This window comes from Chanos chanos, chromosome 10 (assembly GCF_902362185.1).
Source record: "Chanos chanos chromosome 10, fChaCha1.1, whole genome shotgun sequence".
Lineage (NCBI taxonomy): Eukaryota > Metazoa > Chordata > Actinopteri > Gonorynchiformes > Chanidae > Chanos > Chanos chanos.
The window spans coordinates 34,100,525-34,120,164 of record NC_044504.1 but is presented as its reverse complement, the minus strand read 5'-3'; the positions used below and the strand labels follow the sequence as shown (position 1 = coordinate 34,120,164).

Sequence of the window (19,640 nt, the reverse complement as noted above, 5' to 3'; positions counted from 1 at the left end):
GATTTTCATGCTCATAAATAAGGAATGCCTATATGGCACCTTCCACAGACATGCACTTCACACTGCAGCACACTCAAGGCCACAGCCGTGGGACGTACCAACAGGACAAAACAGAGGGGTTACCTGCAACCTTATACTATAGGAAGAGGAGTGGTCCAACCATAACAGCTGGATTATAAGACATCTAACTCAATGATGGGTTAATTAGACGACTAATGACAGCTGCAGTTCGCATCTGACCACTGGCTTTACACTGAAATTGAAGCTACGCAGCTGAAATCTGTGTATGAAAGGACAGATTTCCCCAGAGACGCAGTCATTAGACACCCTGGTGTGAATCACACCTCATCAGAACGCGAGACTGTCAGTATTTCTGTTTTCCTCTGGTGCTGGATAAAGGTGCAACAACACTGGAAAAGAAATATTGGAGGAGAAGACGAGAAAGAGACAGAAGAGATAAACAGTAACAGAGAGAGAGACAGAGAGCAAGCAATGAAGTGGACACCTGGAGAGAGAAAGAAAGAGAAAAAGAGACAAACATACTATGGTGTCTGTTTACATCTCCAATGGTGGTGGGTTGAAATCTAAGCCATTTGAAGTGTTTGTTAGAGTCAATGGTATGAAAAGAGTAACAGAAAACATCGCCTTGGCAGCGGTAACACGGCAACGGCCGTAATTAAGTAATCATAAACTCAGCCTTGTCCAAAGGTCATTTTAGAACAGAGAGCATAATCAGGTAGTTTTTCCCCCTTTTCCGCTGCCACCAAGTCAACACCAGCCTTTAACACTCGAGATTCCCCTGGTGAAACCTCACACCTGTTCCAGTTAAGTCAAAGAAAGCCGTGTCATTTTGCAATTTTAAAAAAAAAACCCTCTACAGAAAATGTGTTTCGCAATCCATAATAACCGGGAGTTTCTGTTACAGTCAAATTCCAGTGTTTTTAAACACAACTGTGTGAACTTTAAACCCAGCTGAGGAAACCTCTTTTTTTTGTCAAACTGAAATTTTTTCATAATATTTCGAGACAAAAGAGGTTTGAAGTCATGATAAATTTTTAATTTGCGGGATTCTGAGCTGGCCCTTAGGGGCAAAGAGCCAAGGAGTGTTTATGTTGGAAAGACCAGCTGAAAACTCATCCGTCTGCAAAGCTGTCTTCTCCTAAGCCATGACCCTATTCAAGGAAACAGTAAACAGGAACACAGCTATCTAATCAAATTAATTAGAGCGCAAACATTCACAAGTTCACCAGCACATTAGCAATCTGACAAAACAAAAGCAATCTTTCCTTTATTCTGTTTAACAGGCTAATCATCTAAAACATGTGGTGTTTTTTGTTTTCTTTTGTTTGTTTTTTTTTTTTTTTTGTTTACACCTCCCTTTTTCCACTCCTATTCCTCCTCTCAGTTATACGCCTTTGTTTGCGAGTCAGTATCTCTCGCTCTTTTTTTTCTTCTCTCTCTCCCTCCCTTGTGCTCTTGCTCATCCACTCCCCCACTCTTATTCCGTTTCTCTCCATCATTTCTGCTCTCTCAATCCATCTCTCCCATTCTGCCTCTCTGGGCTGACAGTACAAATTGGTTATCTTGACCTTTACCTCAGAGACTGACTGTGAGTCGTCATGCCTGTGGCTCAGAGTCACACACACACACACACACACTCACACATACACACACACACACACACACACACACACACACAGAGTCAAAGGGTCTTCCCTACTGCACACAACCCCATGATCCGTTTCTCTCTCTCCTCTGGACATGCATCCACCTAAAGCCGAACCAAAGCTGATGTAGCCGATGTATTAGACAGTAGCCTCATTAATCATACTATGTCAAAATACATATTTCCCATCTACCTTAAATACTCACAAACTACCCCCACGGCATCCAAGCTTCTACCGTGAATTACAGCAGCAAGCGCACCCATCGACTTAAAAAACGCACCAATCGACTTAAAAACGCACCCATCGACTAAAAGCGAGTCCGGAAAACACGGAGGCAGGTTGATATTTTTTTCACTGGCAGAATCAATGCTAGCAAAGCTAAGTCTGTAGGTCTGCGAGTGTGAGTGGAGGTGGAGGTGGGGGTGGGGTGGAGATGGGAGGCTGGAATCGGTGACACTGGTGCTCTTAAAGACGGTGTTAAATTTCAACCGCCCACCCGCCCCTTCTCGCTCCAGCCGGTCCAAAGTGGCCATTTTGCAGAAGTAATTCAAAACCAACCATGCAGTCAAGAGAAGGTGCGAGACTGTCATCAACCCTCAATTACTCGTAAACAAGCGCCTTCGAAAAGTGTTTATGACTGCACAATGAATTAATGACCACTTTAGTCTGATAGGGCAATAGGCCGAGATGAAAAGAGCAGGAACAGTGACACTGTTGTCTGGACTGAACACACAATCCCACAGACACCCCCCCCCCCCCCCGGAGAACAAAAGAAAAAAAAAAAAACCTCCAAAGACTGAAAGAGGGAGAAAGAGGTGGGGGGGGGGGGGGATCTCATCGCTCTCTTTCATAAAGAGGATTAGGCCTTGTGCCAAGTGGCCAGAGAACAAGGAACGAGCATCTCTGAATGTTGGACCAGATGATGGCCAGAGAAGAGAAATTCACAATTTACAATTTGGTATTTGTCAGACGCTTGTAAACCAAAGCCACTTAACAATTAGCGCATCAATCAGTTTTGGCTAACTACCTCGTAAGCAAAAGATCGCGGCAGGAATGCAAATGAATTATTTTCGGTACCACGCTCCTGTATATCTTGCAACGATAGAACAGAAATCTGCAATCAAAACCTGCAGCATAGAGACAAGGTTAGTACAGGAGATTTTTTTTCTGACATTTTATACCATAAAACATAAAAACATAACATAATAGAAAGATGACACATTAGGGGACAGGTGGAAAGACATTACACTGAATGGACAGGGTGGTTTGAAGACTCACAGGCTCTGTCAGAGAGAAAGATGAGGTTTTGTGACAGAGGTAGTATGGACTGCATGTAGCTGTGTTATGGCCATCACTGGAGAGCAAGGGGTGAGGGGTAAGGATGAGAATAGAAGGGTAGCCACAAGGGAGAAAATCTGGGTCACTTCCTCTCTGCCACAAGCATACGGATCTTCTCAAGCCGGAAAACGTATAAAAGTTACTTAATGGGCCACGACATAACAACACCATACAACATACAGAAATACCTTATGTGTTCTGTCAAAAACGTTCAACACAAATACATACAAGAGAGAGTCTGTCGACGGAAGTCCTTTTAAAAATGACTTAACTAAGTGGGGAGGAGTGTTAGGGAAAACTACGCCGGCGTACACTAAATGTTTGTTTTGCTTTCTGCCTCATGCTACATGGCTGGATGCAAGCCTATAGCGGATGCATTCTCTCACACATGCACCACTGATACTGTCTGGTTTTACTGTTAGCAAACCCCCCCCCCCCCCCCCTCCTCAAATGCTGCACAGAGGGGTAAAAAAAAAAAAAAAAAAAAAGATAAATAAAACACAGATTCAGCAGTAACCTCCATTAGCGTATCTGTTTTAAGGCTAATGGCTTTTCCAGATTAGGAATGATTGCGGTAAAAATAACAACGGTGACATGACTAACCTCTATCATCTCTTTGCTTTTATTACACAAGACCATGAATCCCCTGGACTAATGCCCTGCTTCTCCTTCTTTTATGAAGCATCTTATTTTCTGAGAGGAAAAAAAAAAAAAACATTTACTGTACGTTCTTTGTCCTGAAGGCAGGACAAAGAAAAGCATGTTCATTCTCCCAGCCATAATATCTCCTTTTCTTTTTGTCTTCTCTCTCTCTCTCTCTCTCTCTCTCTTTTTTTTTTTTACAAAGGTCCAAAATACGAATAGCTTTACCATATATAACAATATCCGCACTTAGAAATCTCAGACGAGAGAAGCAGTCGTGTTCGGTCAGCACTGCATTTAAAAGCGAACGTTAACCACGTGCAAATTTTTAAACAAAACTTACATCATGTGCAATAATATGGAGACAATATTGTTTGAACAGACATCTGTCCTGCTGGGTAAAAAATAAATAAATAAATGAATGAGAAAAAGAGCAGCTTCAGCAACTACCCACATGTGATAAATCAATACATTTGCGAAATATGAAACCACAAAGTGTCTGGGACTTAGCTGAGTGCTTCCAAGATACAGCCAAGTCCATAACCACTGCAATTACATCCTTTTATAGAGATGTTAAAGTATATTTTAAGGCCATGTTCTCAGAGTGCTGGGACACACAGGAAATACATGTTTTGCCAAATTTGCAGGAAGGATACAGTTACAAATTAGAATCGAAAAGAATCTTGTCCCAAATCGTAAAGTCATCTTTAAGACTCTATGAAGTTCACAAAATAAACATCTGAACCGACAAAGCCTCAGAGATGATGTGTGTTTCATTGCGAAGATCACGGTCTAACAGTGTAAGAGTCTACGCGTGGGGATTCCGAGGATAAAGCCACCCAAATGAGCATAATTTCTCTGTCCCGAAATAAGTTGCTGTCCTTTTCATTTCAGATGTAACTTTTAGAGTAGACCGGTGATGTAATCGAGTCACGGATGTATGCTCAGCTTTACGAAACCCGTTAAAGTTGACCTCGGGAAAATACAGGCAGAACAGATACATCTTCAGGAAAATCTTCAAAAGAGTTAGACCTTAGAGGAGATAAACTTTAAAACTCTTCTGCCTACTCAGGCGAAGTGTGAACGGTGGGTCGTGGGAGGCTTTCTGGTTGGGGAGTGCCTTCTTTGGCAAACACACGGGCCCGGGCGAAAACACTGTGCCGCTCTTTGTTTGAAAATTGGTGACTGGTACTGAGGCAGCACAATGTACACAACAAATTCCAGAGCTTTCCGCTGAACACCAGCACTGTGCATGAGATAAGTAACAAGAATTCAAGCCATGGGGGCTGTAAGACCATTTAAATCTGCTTTGCAATTTGAGACTGTGGTACCCTGATACTGCATAGCTGACAAGCATTAAAAGTTAGAGGAGTTGAGTCAAAGAGCCATAACTTCAAAAAATAATTTAGGTAAGGTAAGGTAGTCACAGCTATATTGGACATTTCAGAGACATTTAAATCAAATGATTTCAGTTGAATTCAGCGTGTGATTTCAGTTGAATTCTACGTGACCTAGAATTCAATGGAGAATGGTGGTGTTTTATGCAAATCTGATCAAATTCCTCTTTCTTGTGTGCAAGCATATGCAAATAATTGGGCATGAGATGAGTAATCACATGCACTGTCATAACAGGCCGGTGAACACAGGGTGTGGTTCGAATATATATAAGAAACGTGTGGAGGCATTGTGTCACCTGAGCAAGCCTCAAACTGGGGGGGGAAAAACTCGAAGGTTAGATGGGTTACGGAGCCAGACCTAATATCTCAACATACCTGTCACTACAAGGCAAACTGTGTGCCACAGATTCACAGACTTGAGAAATGTCAATTTTGGGCGTGGCCCCAAGAGGAGAATGTTGAAATGCCTAAGTTTACCTGAGACAAACAGAGTAGCCTGTTACACTTCCTATCAGATTTTAATAGGAGTGTTACTATTATTGGTGCACGACCACACCCACATTACTGTACAAAGCAAGTTGGCCCGAGAAATTGACTGATGAAGTTTCCTCTGGAAACACCACGCTTGACGGTGAAATTTTAATCGGTATGAAATTCAGTTGCTAATGCAAGGTGCTTGGAGAGGCAGCACGTGTGCGTGAGAAAGAGTGGGAAAAGTGTGCTGTCTAAAGCGAGGTCATGTAAACAGTTCTCGGTAATATTTCCAGACGACTCAAGTAGGCTAGATCTTTTTTTTTAACCAATTCGAGAACGAAATGAATGCGCCATTCTACTTTCAAATGTCAAACCGAAGCGATATGAAACTGCAAAGAATATTTTCGACAGGAAACTACTCCGTTATGATTCTGCAACAGTTACGTTAGAGAATCAACGACAGGACGTTTCGTTAAGTTTTTTTTTTCTGAAGAAATATGCCACCTGATGTCGGTTTGCCCTCACTGATACAATATCTATAATATATCGCAACTGACACAAAACAGCCAGCAAAGATTACACGAAAGATCGGATTACCAATGCTCTCCCAGACAAAGTGAATCCAGAGCGCATACAGTGCCTTTGTTGACTGCTGACAGATTTCAGATCAAATTTAAGACCGTTGGAGAGCTTAAAATGAACAGAATACACTCGGGATGATAATAGGCTATACTGGACATCTCAGTCAGCCATCATTTATTTCGCTATTGGTAAGAGACAATATAAAACCTCAAAAATGTTTTAGAGGTAGAACCCCTCGACAGCGTGTACCTCACGACGGTTAGCAAGCTTTTTATATTGGGGTGACAAAGATGTTTACTGAACCATCACAGAGAATGTTTAACAAACGCCGCAAATCACAAACGCTTTCTATAGAAGTGCCGCGTCGTAAAACACACAATGCCATAGATAGCAGAAACACCACATGTGAGATGAACAGCGAAAAAAATAATAGAAGTGTTCTGTTTTTTGTTTTTGTTTTTTTCGATATTATTTCATGCTACAACACAGCTACAAACTTCCAACCTTTGTTCTAACTATACAAAAAAAATAATACCCAAGGACTGTGCACAAGGCTGGCTGCATCTTTCTTAAGACCAACCAACTTTAGCAAACCTTACTTACTCCAGTAGATATTTCGTCTGTGTCCTTACCTTGATGTAACTGCTGACAGACCGGGATCTGGGAAACGGGAGACACACAAGAAACAATCTTATCGCAAACCAATTTTGCGTCCAACTTCGTCAGGAATATAAGTCCTTTCTCTGTGGTTTTACTGATGATTTTCTCCCAAAGGCCCAGTAAGTACGGGCGATCCGGACAGTACACCCTCACACTACACTGAGCTCAATCCACTGGTTTGACTGGTGACGTCACCGCTACCATGGTACAGCTACTGAGAGCAGGCGCGGCATGCCCGGGGGGGTGCCGTGTACCGAGTGAACACGGAAAGGGCTGGATTGAGAAAGTATTTTTTTTTTTTTTTTTAGTTTAAATATGCTCATTTGTCATGGAGGAGACATGCAATACTTACATATCACTAGACTGTGACGGTCATACCTTGTGAGCGAGTTGATAATACATATGTATTTAATGGTCCAGTTACTGTTCACTGACTCCTTCAGTTAATGATGCCGATTTAATTTTTTAGAAATTAATTTTTAGTTAATGTTTCTCTTAATTGTAAAAGGGTTCTGGTCTATTTAAGGTATGTTTCTCAGATTAAATTTTTAAACGACCAAACATTGAGATATAGGCTAATTTTCGGTGGAATATGTGGGTGGTTGTGAAAAGTCAGTCTTTGCATCCATAGCCTGCTCCCTGTGGGTGGGGTTCTTCTGTTAAACTTGACAATAGTGTCTTTAAAAGAACATCTGACTGGTTTTGACCATGCATACACTCCTACAATCAGTGAACATAATTACATTTCAAGTTACTAAATAGCTGAAGTGATTGATTACATTGTTTGAAGTCATTTGATAAGAGTAACACCTGATGAGATCATCACCCTGATGACCTCACCCTTTCGGATCACCTTCCAGAATTCAAAAGTCTGAGTAGTTGTTGGTTTTAGTGTTACATTGTGGCATTAGCCCTATCCTTTCCATTCAGATACTCTTAAAATGCCAGGTGAGTGTGTAGCGGTTGGCCTGGCTCTGAACACCGTATTGGGATCCTCATACTATGACTGAATTAGCAAGACTTTGACTTGTTCGCATACATACCTAGTGGGGACATTTTAGTAGCACCCGGTAACAAATATGTAGCTAGAAGAAGGGTTGCGTGGCTATTGGTCCACGACTTGAAATGTCTCGTTTGGAATGCAGTCCGATGAGATAGTATCTGTCTTTGGTCTGTGACCAAAAAAAAAAAAAAAAACTCCTCTGCACAGAATTCTAATAAGCTCTAGTAACTACAGCCTCTAGTCTGTTCTATGGGCTTCAAACAAACGTCATAGAGGCACTGACTCTTATAAAACCACTATGTGGCTGATTACTCTGTCACAGATCGCCATGCATGAAGTGATGGAATATTTCCAGCAGTTGTGCGCAATTGTTCTTTATAAGACGCACATGATATTTTATTTGACTGGAACCCATATCAAGTGATGTTTAACATTGGTGCTAACACCTATCTACCTCTGTCGGTTCCTCTGTGTGTTCACAAATGATACATTTCAAGGCTAATGTACACCCTAATGTACACCCATGGTTCCTCATTTATGGTCATTATAAATCAAAGTTGTTGCTCAAGATAATATTTTCAGATGATTGCTCCATACTGGCCTTATCATCAAAATAAATCCCATGAACCAAAGTGCACTAGAGGGGAAAAGAAAAGAAATTTGTATGACTTTATGGGTTAAGGGAAGTTATTAAAAAACACTAGCTGAGAAGGGCTGACCGCTGTGAACAAAGGTATTGGCACTGACGTCTGAGACAGTGATAAGAATAGAAGGGGACAGATCAACATGGTGATGGAGTAGAGTTCAGCTTGGTGGGTGGATCTAGGTAAGAGCATCAGTAACACATGGGGGACAGGGTCTCTCCTCTAAGTGGGCTCAGGAGGCTAATGGGTGTTGCGGAAGTGGGAATGACATTTACAGCTGACTTAAAAGGCTTCTCAGTGTTTTCAGCATGCTTCACTCATTCCTCCCTCTGCTTTTTGTCCTTTCCCTCTCACCCTCTTCTCCTCTAGTCTGTCACACTCTCTCTCTCTATCTCTCTCTCTCTCTCTCTCTCTCTCTCTCTCTCTCTCTCTCTCTGTAAATGGATGATGTGCTGACACTGACCATCCAAAGCAATCCAAAAATCGATAAACTGAGCTTGTACACTCTCTCTCTCTCCTTCTCTCTCTCCCTCCCTCTCTCCCTCCCTCTCTCGCTCTCTCTCTCTCTCACACACACACCCACACACACACATACTTTTACACAAAGTTACTCAGGAAGTCCTTTATCATTTCCTTCTCACCCTCTTCTCCTCTAGTCTGTCTCCCTCTCTCTCTCTCTCTCTCTCTCTCCCCCTCTCTCTCTCTCTCTCACACACACACATACCTTCACACAAAGTTACTCAGGAAGTCCTTTATCATTTCCTTCTCACCCTCTTCTCCTCTAGTCTGTCACCCCCTCTCTCTCTCTCTCTCTCTCTCTCTCTCTCTCCCCCTCTTTCTCTCTCTCACACACACACACATACCTTCACACAAAGTTACTCAGGAAGTCTGTGTCCTTAAGTCACCCCAAGGCACAATCACTTTAATTACAGGGACCGATGCCAATGGATGATGCACATTCTCATACAGGCAGGCTGTCGACTTGCCATTTTAATTCCTCTCCAGTATACAACACAATATACTCTGTAACTACAGATTACAGGTTACTACTTCACCTTGGTCCAGTATTCTAATATTCTAATGCATAGTTTCATATTCTTTCCTTTTTCTGTTATGTAGATGCTCCATTAAAAAACCATGGTCAATGCCGGTGTCCTCCTCCTTGACAGACAGGCCATGAACCTGAGCCCAAAATAGAAAAGTCAATGTCCATAATGGCAGTGGTTTGGAGGTTACTATTGCTTTAATGAGAGGAAGAACAGAATCATTGAGGTCAATTAGGCCGTGTGTTTGGTCTCCGTGATGAATGCTCGTGTTGGACATAAAGGGCCTAATGGTGCAAGGGATGCTATTAATTGATTGATGGGGTTGTTTGTGATTTTGAAACAAGCAAATCACTCTTAATTTACACTCGCTTAGCGGGGTCATGGCTAACAGTTACAAACAGCTGCTTGTCATAAATTTTTGCAAACAAGTAGCTTTGTTTACTTGTATATCCACAGTCAAGCTGAGCACGATGCTCTGTCATTGGTTATTCAGCCCACTGGTCCTACTTTAAGGAAGTGTCACGCCCCACATGTCTTCCCTCCTCATTATGATTTTGGAGCGAAAGGTCAAGTTCACAGAATGCATCATAAAAGTTTTCATTTGAGTGAATTTTTATGTTACATACTGCAAATAATATGTACTTAGGATATTAAAAACGTAGACATATACATTGTAGTGCGATTTACAAGACGCATATTTAGTTTACCTGTTTTACAAACATGGGAGATTAGGCCATGCAATGTGGTTAGTTATTTACCGTGTGTGGTTATGATAGGGATGTGTGTGTTTCTAATTTGGTTTCACTGCTGGCCAATCACTCTCAGAAATATTCTGCGGCTGATTGCACTTCACCTTGTCTGCTCTCAGAATAAACATCGTTTCGGTTACAGAAAACCTCATTCTACGTATAATCTTCAAATATCATGCAAGAGCAAGATTTTACCTGTTACATATAGCAGCAAAGCGACATGGGATTGAATAAAGCACCCTTTTTTTTTTTAATCCACAAAAACCTCTGTGTTTGTCATTTTCATATTTCTTCATGTGTCTCCTATGTGCTGTAAGTGAAAGGTTAATGCACACTGCTAACCACCGCTGTTCTTCACACAATACTGTGACAGCAGGGGATTATGGGAAGCTGGGAAGGAACATTAATTGAGACCGAAGTCCACTCCCCAGGACACACCGTTCTGTTTCAAAGGACAGCCACATGACAAACATGTTCACCAAATAATCACGCTTTATCAACAGGGGAAAGGCTAACCATGTTTCACACGACCAATCACAATACACATTATGTATCAGGTTACATCTTAAAATATCTGCCCAATGTTCTTACTCCCGAGAAATCAGAAATATCATTTGATAAGCAGTCCAGCCGCGCATCTGAGCGGAGCTGACAAGTGAAAACCGAGAGAATGTTGCCGAGACAACATTTATACAACAGTAGCTCCCTCTAGTGAAAACCAATAACATGAGTAACTGTTTGTGTTGAATTTCCCTCTGTCATATATGGTTCAATAACAATATAAAACAAAACTGCCTTTTTTTCTGATTTTGAAAGACCACTAACTCAAAATTGAAGGGGTAAAGGAGTAAACAAGGAAAGATGGTTCTGTCCATATATGATCACCTACTGCTATGTAATAGTTATCGATCACATAGAAGAAAACAGGGACATTCCATAAAGCAGGATTTTCCGTCTTAGCTGGATACGCTAAGTCAAAGTCAAGACTGACCAGTAGGAATGTTTCCTAGCTGTTCTCCTATTGGACACTTTTGACTGAGAAACCAGGTATTCTGGAAAACCCTCGAGGAAAGCCTTTTGTACAACATCATAAGTACAATGGGTCTAGATGATATGTCTAATACTGTTCCAGGCAAAAGCATTGGCATTAGTCATTAGCTGCAATGGATAAATCTGTAGATTTCTTTTTTTTTAATTTCTAATTTTTGAAATCCTTCTCATTCCCTAACTGGTGTTTGATTTTTTTTGCATAAATAACAAATTAAAGACCTTATTATTATGAAACCGAACAGAGGACAGTCAATGGGGTACCAGAATAACATCTTAAGTTTATATTATGTTCATTCATACCCACAGGGGCTGCTTTATTCAGAGTGATGAACAGAAATGTCCTGAAACTTATGGTTATTAGAACAAAAGACACACTGCTCTTCAAATCACAATAAAGTCAAACTGGGAACAGACAGCACCGCTGGCAGCGATCAGTATATTGAATTACTTTACTTTTACAAGTTAACAAGACTGTAGTGTTATTGTGAGGTCAACTCCTTCCAAAAGAGAGCTCAGATGACCTAAACATGTGGTTTTGATGTAAAATATGAGTCTACACATTACTCTGGATGTCCTCGTTCATATATCCTCGTTAAAAAAAAACAACAACACATGAGTAAGTTTGGTATATTTGTCTAAAACATACCTGTTCCATAATATTTGCTACTTCCAAGTAGCAACCACAAATGTCTTCTGCATAATGAAGTTTTGAAACAGTAAATAATAACAGTAAAAACTGATATTATTTGGTATTATTGTAATTAATGTCCCTCTGGCCGTGTAAAAACATGGCCTCTGAGTTTTCTACTCGTTTATAACAATGTAATAACTCTGTAAGATTAACACTGACCTCCGTCCAACTATCCTAGTCGCACTGTGTCCTTTCCTTCACAAAGAGATATTTGATAATTGATTTATATGTGCTAATGGGATCCTAGTGTCCTGCCGGTGACAAGCTGTCCTGACGACTCTCACTCAACATGCCTGCCACTAGGAGGAGACAGCTGTTTTCCCATGGGTCTTGACCCGATCTCCATAGATAATGATGTGGTGATGACCACCTGTGCCGTAGTCATGGAAACAGACTCCGCTATTTGCAGACTGCAGGCTGTCATATGGCATCCACAAAGTTTGCACACACATGCACACACACGCGCGCACACACGTTCGCACACATACACACACACACACACACCTGATCCCCAGGGCAGACAGTAGTCAAAACATCTCTGTAGATGCTGAGAGATATCTGCTCACATGGAGCTTGGAGTGTTTTTATCTTTCAACATATGTTTCGCAGTCACTGGCGTAATTTGGTTTTCTTTTTAAATTAAATAGTTGTGTGAGAGCTTGGAAGATAGAGGCCTTCACCTCTGATGAACTGTCCCTGTTTGCTTCGTGCGACCCTGAATACAATCCCACAGTTCTGTTAATAGGTAGGAGAAACTCAGTTATATGAGGGAAATTGATTTAAGGTGTCACATGAGGACGTGACAGTGTGCTCTCCCATACACTCTGTGAGTCTGGAGTAAATCAGTATGTTTGTGTGTGAACGCTGTGTTTACCTACAATATTTATTTGTACTGTCAGTTTGAGGACACACGTGGCAAAAGTATCGTGGAAGAAGCTCCTTCTGTGATTGGTCAGATACCAACAAAAAACAAACTTTTAGATTATAATTTACAAATGCTTACTCACATCTTTTCATAGCCGGATGGACTGATTAACGTGACATCATCCATTGGCACTGACTCATACTTCCTGGTCCTTTGGACCCCATACAGCCAGTCACGTAAACATTTTCCCAAAAAATGTTGTTTTGTTGTGCCAAAATTGAGATTTTGCATGTGTGTGTGTGTGTGTGTGTGTGTGTGTGTACTGTTTTCGCATGACTGAGACAAAAATTTAGATCAGTTATAGACATGGTAGAGAGAGATCTCCAGTGTCAAAGTCTGAGTTTCCTGATCTACCTAGCAGGCAATTTATTTGCAATTAAGGGTATAAATATTTCTTAAATTAAGTCCATATCATGTACCACGTGTGTGAAAATCTTGTCCCTGCACTCCATTTATCCATACGACAACCCAAGGCATCAGAGACAATATAGAGGAAACTGGAATTGTGGGAAATGTTTTCTCCAGTGACCTGTCATCACCCATGACACCCTTGCTCATTAGTAAACATATTCTGAGTGATACACGCTACCTTTTCTTTATCTGTCCACACCGCCCTCACCCTCTCCCCGTCTGTGATCTAGAGGGGTTTCATTTGTCAGTATACACTGCTGTGGTATGAAGGAACATTTAATATCACACAGATGAAAAGGCTTGTATACCAAAGAATTAATGACCTTTGCCAACATGTGGCTCACATTGAATGTATGAGCGCAGTGGTAATGGAATACCAGGCAAACGCTCAGTAGTTATACTGAGGACAGTTAGGAGTTGTTGTTTGTAATTGCTTTAACATAATGGGTTTTTGACACTGCTGACACGATATTTATGGGATTGCTAGTGGTGAGATGAGGAATTGCAACTCATTGACTTTGAATGTGCTGTGCGGTCGTTTTTCCGACCGTATGTACTCCCGTGGTTTTCGCGATATCGATTCCATTGAGGCGGGAACAGGTCCGTCCTAATGCGTTGTAGTGTGCTCGTATACAGCTAATTGATCGGTCCACTCATTTTCTTTTTAGTGCCGTATTTAATCGTGTATTTGCACATTGAATATGAATGGGGTAAGTTTTGGGTCTCTAGTGGTACGACGAGGGATTACACACAGCGGCAGTCGATAGTTGGATTCAATGGTCTTTTGCTCCGCGAGGCGAAACCGATGCTGCAGCACAATCATGCTCGCATTTTCTGGCGGAGATGCATCTCTAGTTACAACATGGTTTTCAAAGGACCCATGGGTGGATTTTGTAACTGAGCACATTACCCCTTACATAAAAACCAAGGGAAACATGAAATGAGTCCACGAGAATGTGTAGAAGAAGCAACATTGTTTATTCTTAGAATTGATGGCATTTGACTGTGTTTATTACCCAGTACTCAGCAAAGTGGAATAAGTTGATTTATCCAGAATCATTAGAGGGACATCAGGGAAGAGTAATTGAAGATTGAATTTTGAAGATACTGGTACACATTTAGGTCCCTGATAGCTAATCAATTAGACTGATTCATGAAACAACCAGTATAATTAAGTAAATCACTGGTAAATACAGATTATTCGGTGGAATCGCTTACCTTAGGTACCTCAAAATTACGCAATAAGTGTTGTGAAATAAACTATTGCAGGAAGACCATAGAGATTTACTACATATTGTGGGATGATATGCCATAATACCCAAAAATGTACTTAGGCCAGAGATGACACAAGACAAAAATGTAACTACTTGGTAATTATTGAGCTTGCATGGACTGAACATTTGTTGATATTGTAAATGCTTTTTGTCAGGCATACAGAGAAAAAAAAAAGACCTCACTGACAAAAACAATATTAAACACAAGATGAGGTATTCCATAATCTGAAACAATGTCCTCCATATGGAAAAGCACTATTATGAAACACATTTTACAAAGCTGTTCTTTCTCAAGTTTGTAAACTCTCTTTGGACTCCATGAGAAAGTTACAAGCCAATCAGTCTCCGAGAATGTCTTAGGAGGAGGACGTTCTCAGAATCTCCTTATAGTGTCTCTCTCTGTATGTCTCTGTTGTTTCTTAAATTTCTTCGAAAACAGCTGCAACCTCATGACTGACAAGTCACGAGGTTCTCAGCACAGAAAGAGTTCTCCTGGACTCTGAGGATCAAAATACAGGTTTTTTGTGTGTTTTTTTTTTTACAGGTCTTAAGACTGTTCTACCAGCATGTCCCTGAGAGCTCAGTATGGGCTTTATGCTTGAACACGGAGCAGCAAGAGTCCTGCAGCTGATTTATCCTTATGGGCTCAAAATTACGCAAATTATGGACTGCTAGTGGACGCTCAACAGCCTGAACAAACGGGCAGCCACTTTTGTGAGAGGTTCTTGTCCTAATCTGAGCGTTTCAAAATTAAGTTAATTCATCTCACTATTACTACGCAGCCATTGGTTTGATACTTTGTTCACTGACATCCTCCTCCACTTGTTCTATTTCTGTCTGATCTTATATGAGCAAATCGCTTTAGACAACAATGAACGCATTAGGAGCATTATTTTTAATCATAAACACTAATACACATGGAGAGTCTGTGGTCCATTCGGGGCTCTGGCATAACTTACAGATTTGCCGTTAATTAAGTGTTCGTTGTGTTACCCCACACTGATCCTGCATAATGACAGTCAGGGACTGACATTAACATTAAAGCTTTCACTTCTCTGAGTTCATAGCATCATTTTACAGTCATTCAAACCATAGTCTCCTCTCACAGCCAGCAGCATATGAGTTCCTTACCGTCTTTCATGTACCCTTAGTTAAATGAATTCGGTTATATGCTCCATTACACGTGATCATTCATATAGACTGAAAAAAATGCACCTTGAAAAGTCTTGCGGTCTTATGTATTGTAGGGGCATATGCTTCAAAAACAGACACTTTTTACTGCCAAGTACCTAAAAAAAAAAAAAAAGAAAAAAAAATCTAATCCTGAGAATGGTCAGGGATGAGGCAGGCTGCGGACCTGAAACCCCTTCTTCATCATCCGAATCATTAAACTGAAGTGTTGATGACACTGTCAAGAAGTCGAGATCACAGATGAAGGTGAACTGGTTGTAGACACATGAAACCTCGTAGCCTCTTACCAAAATAGCAGCCGAGGTGGAACTGCGCTCTCAAAGCTAATTGGCACTGCAGGCTTGTCAGACTTTGACTTCAAAGAGGAATTTTTGAACAAATTAGCCAATGAAAAAGTAACTGGCAAGTGAATCCAGGCACCAATCCAACAGAATTTGTCTTTTTACGCATCAGATTGGGGTGGGGTGGGGTGGGGTGGGGGGGGGGGGGGGTTTGAGAATGTCTGCTCTGAGAAACCATCCAAACTCTCTCTCTAAAAAAAAAAAAAAAAGAAAAAAAAAATCCGGCAGGATGGCTACACGATATCTGAACAAGCTGGCTCACTCCTCTCTCTCATTCTATAGTCTCTATTTGCAGTGGTGGATTTGGGAAGGGGGATCCGTATCCCTGGTCCCGGCCCCCAGTGTCTTGGAGTGCTGAGCTTCAGCTGTCTCCACCTCAACGCTGCTAGATTTAGCTGGATAAACACTGACTGCGATAGAGAAGCTCTCACATTCTAATAATAAAGGAAAGTGAGATTACCCTGCAGATAAGAGAACTGAAGATTTACAGTCCCCTGGGACAACGAAAGAGGAAGACCAGCACAAACAAAATATTAATGAAGTGAAAAGTTCAAAGTTTTTGCCTGAATGCACAGGACGTAAACACAGAGAGAAAAATCTCTAATGCAGTGGGGTTTTTTTGTTTGTTTTTTTTAGAAGACTAGTGATGTATAACTGAAGTTGACCATACAATGCTTCAAATTACCATAACATCCAAACAATGCTTCAAATTAATGTAATATCCTGACGGTTCCTCTAATTCCATTTGAAAGTACCTCAGAAAGAGTACTTTGTAATTATATTAAACAACACTAATGCATATTCTGTCCCAAAATTTGGCTGAACCTCTCACGAATTGAAACTCTGAGAAGCATCTCATTCGGCTGAAATTTAAGGACTACTGTCTCCAGTGAATTATGATAGTTTCTGTATCACTACCAAAACCACCATAGCAACAGTGGAACCACCAGTTATTTGACTCCAATAAACAATCTGGAACTTTCCACGAATACAATATGCCTTGGGGTCATGGAAGGGTGCCTGGAGAGATAAGCAGTACACCAATCACCCCAGCAAAATATAAACAGGGTCAGTGCTGGGATACCACGCAGCATAAACATGCATTCACAAATCCACAGGGATTTATAGGCTAGAGGTACGATGTGGGCCAAAATGAAAGGGGATTTCATCTTTATGAAACCTGAAGAAACATGAGAGGTGATTAAATCTCAACACGGTTTGGACACTGGACAACAATGGTCCCCAGTCCAAACCCCACACTGCCCCAAAAACGAACCAAACAAATCCCAGAGAACAGGCCAGGAAGAGAATAAGCCGACAACCAACGAAGGTGTATAAAACGGCCGAAAAGTTTTGAGTTTGCAAGAGCGTACACGAATTTACAGGGCCCTTAGTCCTTCACTCTGATATTCTGAGTTAATCTGTGGGTTTTACACTGTGATGGTTTTACAGAGCTGACATCTATCTAAAACCATGCTGTGTCACAAAGCAAGTCCATGGATGTGCGATTTGCAGAGAACACTGTGTGCCTTGCATCAGAACATTTGTGATAAAATGGAACAAAGACTTAGGCCAATGCCAAGATACGTCAGCAGAAAACCAACGATATTCATTTTTTAAGGAGGTGAGGGACAGGCCTTTTAGAAAATAATGTTAACAGTTAAAAGCAAAGACCAGACAAATATGTTTCTAGTTATTATTATCGGTGGTAACAGTAGTACAAATAACATCACACCCCATGACTTTTAATTGAAAGTGCACAACCTTTACTGGGAAACTTGAGTACACTATGAACATTCCATTGTATGAATATCTTTATTTGTTTCCTTAACTTTTATCTAATTATGATTGATTTAAATCAAAGAATCAAACTATTTTTAAAACTCAAGTATTCAGGATATTAGTGGAAACGTTTCCCTATATCAAACTAATGTATAGTACCACTGTGTTTCAGATACACCACTGCATACTTCCCAGACAAATCTAATTATTACAAATAATCTCCAGAGTAAGGACTTTAAATCTCTATATTACACAAATCAACCTGTGAGTGATTAGCCTGTTTGTCTTATTGAGTTATTATATTCACTCCAAGATGTTGTGCATACCCATAATTCCCCTCAGGACTGCATAAGCGAATGGAGCTGTCATCAAAGGACAGTTTTGTCACCGTCAACACAAATATCAATGGGACTGCGGACATTAGTGCTAATGGCCTGACCACCACACTTTGCCTCTTTGTCTTTTTTTTTTTAGACTGAAGAGGTGATGAAGTGTGCATGTTAAAGAGTAAATGAGGGGTGGAACAGAGAGTTTCAGTGATCTTCATTTAGCTAGCCAAGGCAGTGCATACTTGACTAATCAAGGACCACTGCAGTCACACCAGGACGTTCCTTTGTATACGCGAGCGTGTGTGTGTGTGTGTGTGTGTGTGTGTGTTAACTGGCACCTTGGTGAGAGGACTTGTTTTTTGTAACTTTACTCTCTGGGTAGTAAGCCTCCCTAAATCCTGCCATGGAATGAGGCTCTATAAAGAGACCAGTCAGTACTGGAAGGCTGTCAGGAGATGAGTGAAAGCACACACTGAAGGGGGTAAAAAAAAAAAAACAGAGTTCATTAAAAAGGGAAAATGGAGTGAACCAGATCTATTTCAGCTCCAGAATACGAATGTGATACAATATACAGATACATATTCTGTGCATGTGGGCTGACTGACATGGAGAAATAGAGTTGGACTGGGTGGATGCACTTTCTGCGGTGAAAGGTTATAGGAGAGATATGAGCAACCTTCCTGAGAAACAAAGAGAGAGGTAGAAAAAGCGAGATGGGAAAAAAAAGTGGCAAATCAAATTACAGGTAACTGCTGAAATAAAAAAAGAAACACAACATAAAGTGTCCTAAAAAGTAATTGGGCCAGCGCACACTGTGCGATCCTTGGCATAGATTCAAGTGTGTGGAACCCCTCCTGTGGAGGGATGCAACACCATTCTACCATGGAAAATTCCATAATTCAGCATTTTTGTTAATGCTGGTGGAAAACTCTGGCTCAACTCATCTCCAACAAATTTTCAGTTGGGCTGACAAGTGGCAAAATGTGGATGGTGCATATGGTTCAAAACACAGTAGAGAGACCAAGCAGAAACAGGCAATATCTGGTAGGGAAAAAAAGAAGGAAAAAAAAGAGAGACTATTATGGGCTAATACTAAATCAGAAGTTAAGAAACAGGCTAAGGTCAGTGCACGGAAATTTAGAACCTAACAAAACAGGGCGGCTAACGAGAGCTTGTGGTAGAGACTGCCGAGTCTTCAATGAATTCTAAGTTTCAAAAAGTCTTGAAGAGTCTGGTGCAGTATAAGTTTATTGCTACCACTTTGAGTCAGGTCCTGGGAGTTGACTGACTAACTGGCACACATCACCTATGGTTATACCAAAATCATATCAAAGATTATCCAATGATAGTCAAGACAGTCATCAGAGGCCTTCCCACCTTCTTTGCCTATCTTGCTGGACACCATCATTTCGTAGTCAGAAACTGACACCCTTGACCCAGGTCA

General features: G+C 41.0%; 1 protein-coding gene across 1 annotated transcript in view; it reads right to left on the bottom strand.

The window, feature by feature from the left end:
* The window catches only part of nck2a (NCK adaptor protein 2a), a 33,344-nt gene extending 26,579 nt beyond the window's left edge, over nucleotides 1-6,765 (bottom strand). The window contains exon 1 of the mRNA XM_030786979.1: nucleotides 6,733-6,765. The gene's annotated coding sequence lies outside the window, so the exon portion shown is untranslated. The remainder of the gene's footprint in view (nucleotides 1-6,732) is intronic.
* Between the last annotated feature and the right edge of the window lie 12,875 nt (nucleotides 6,766-19,640).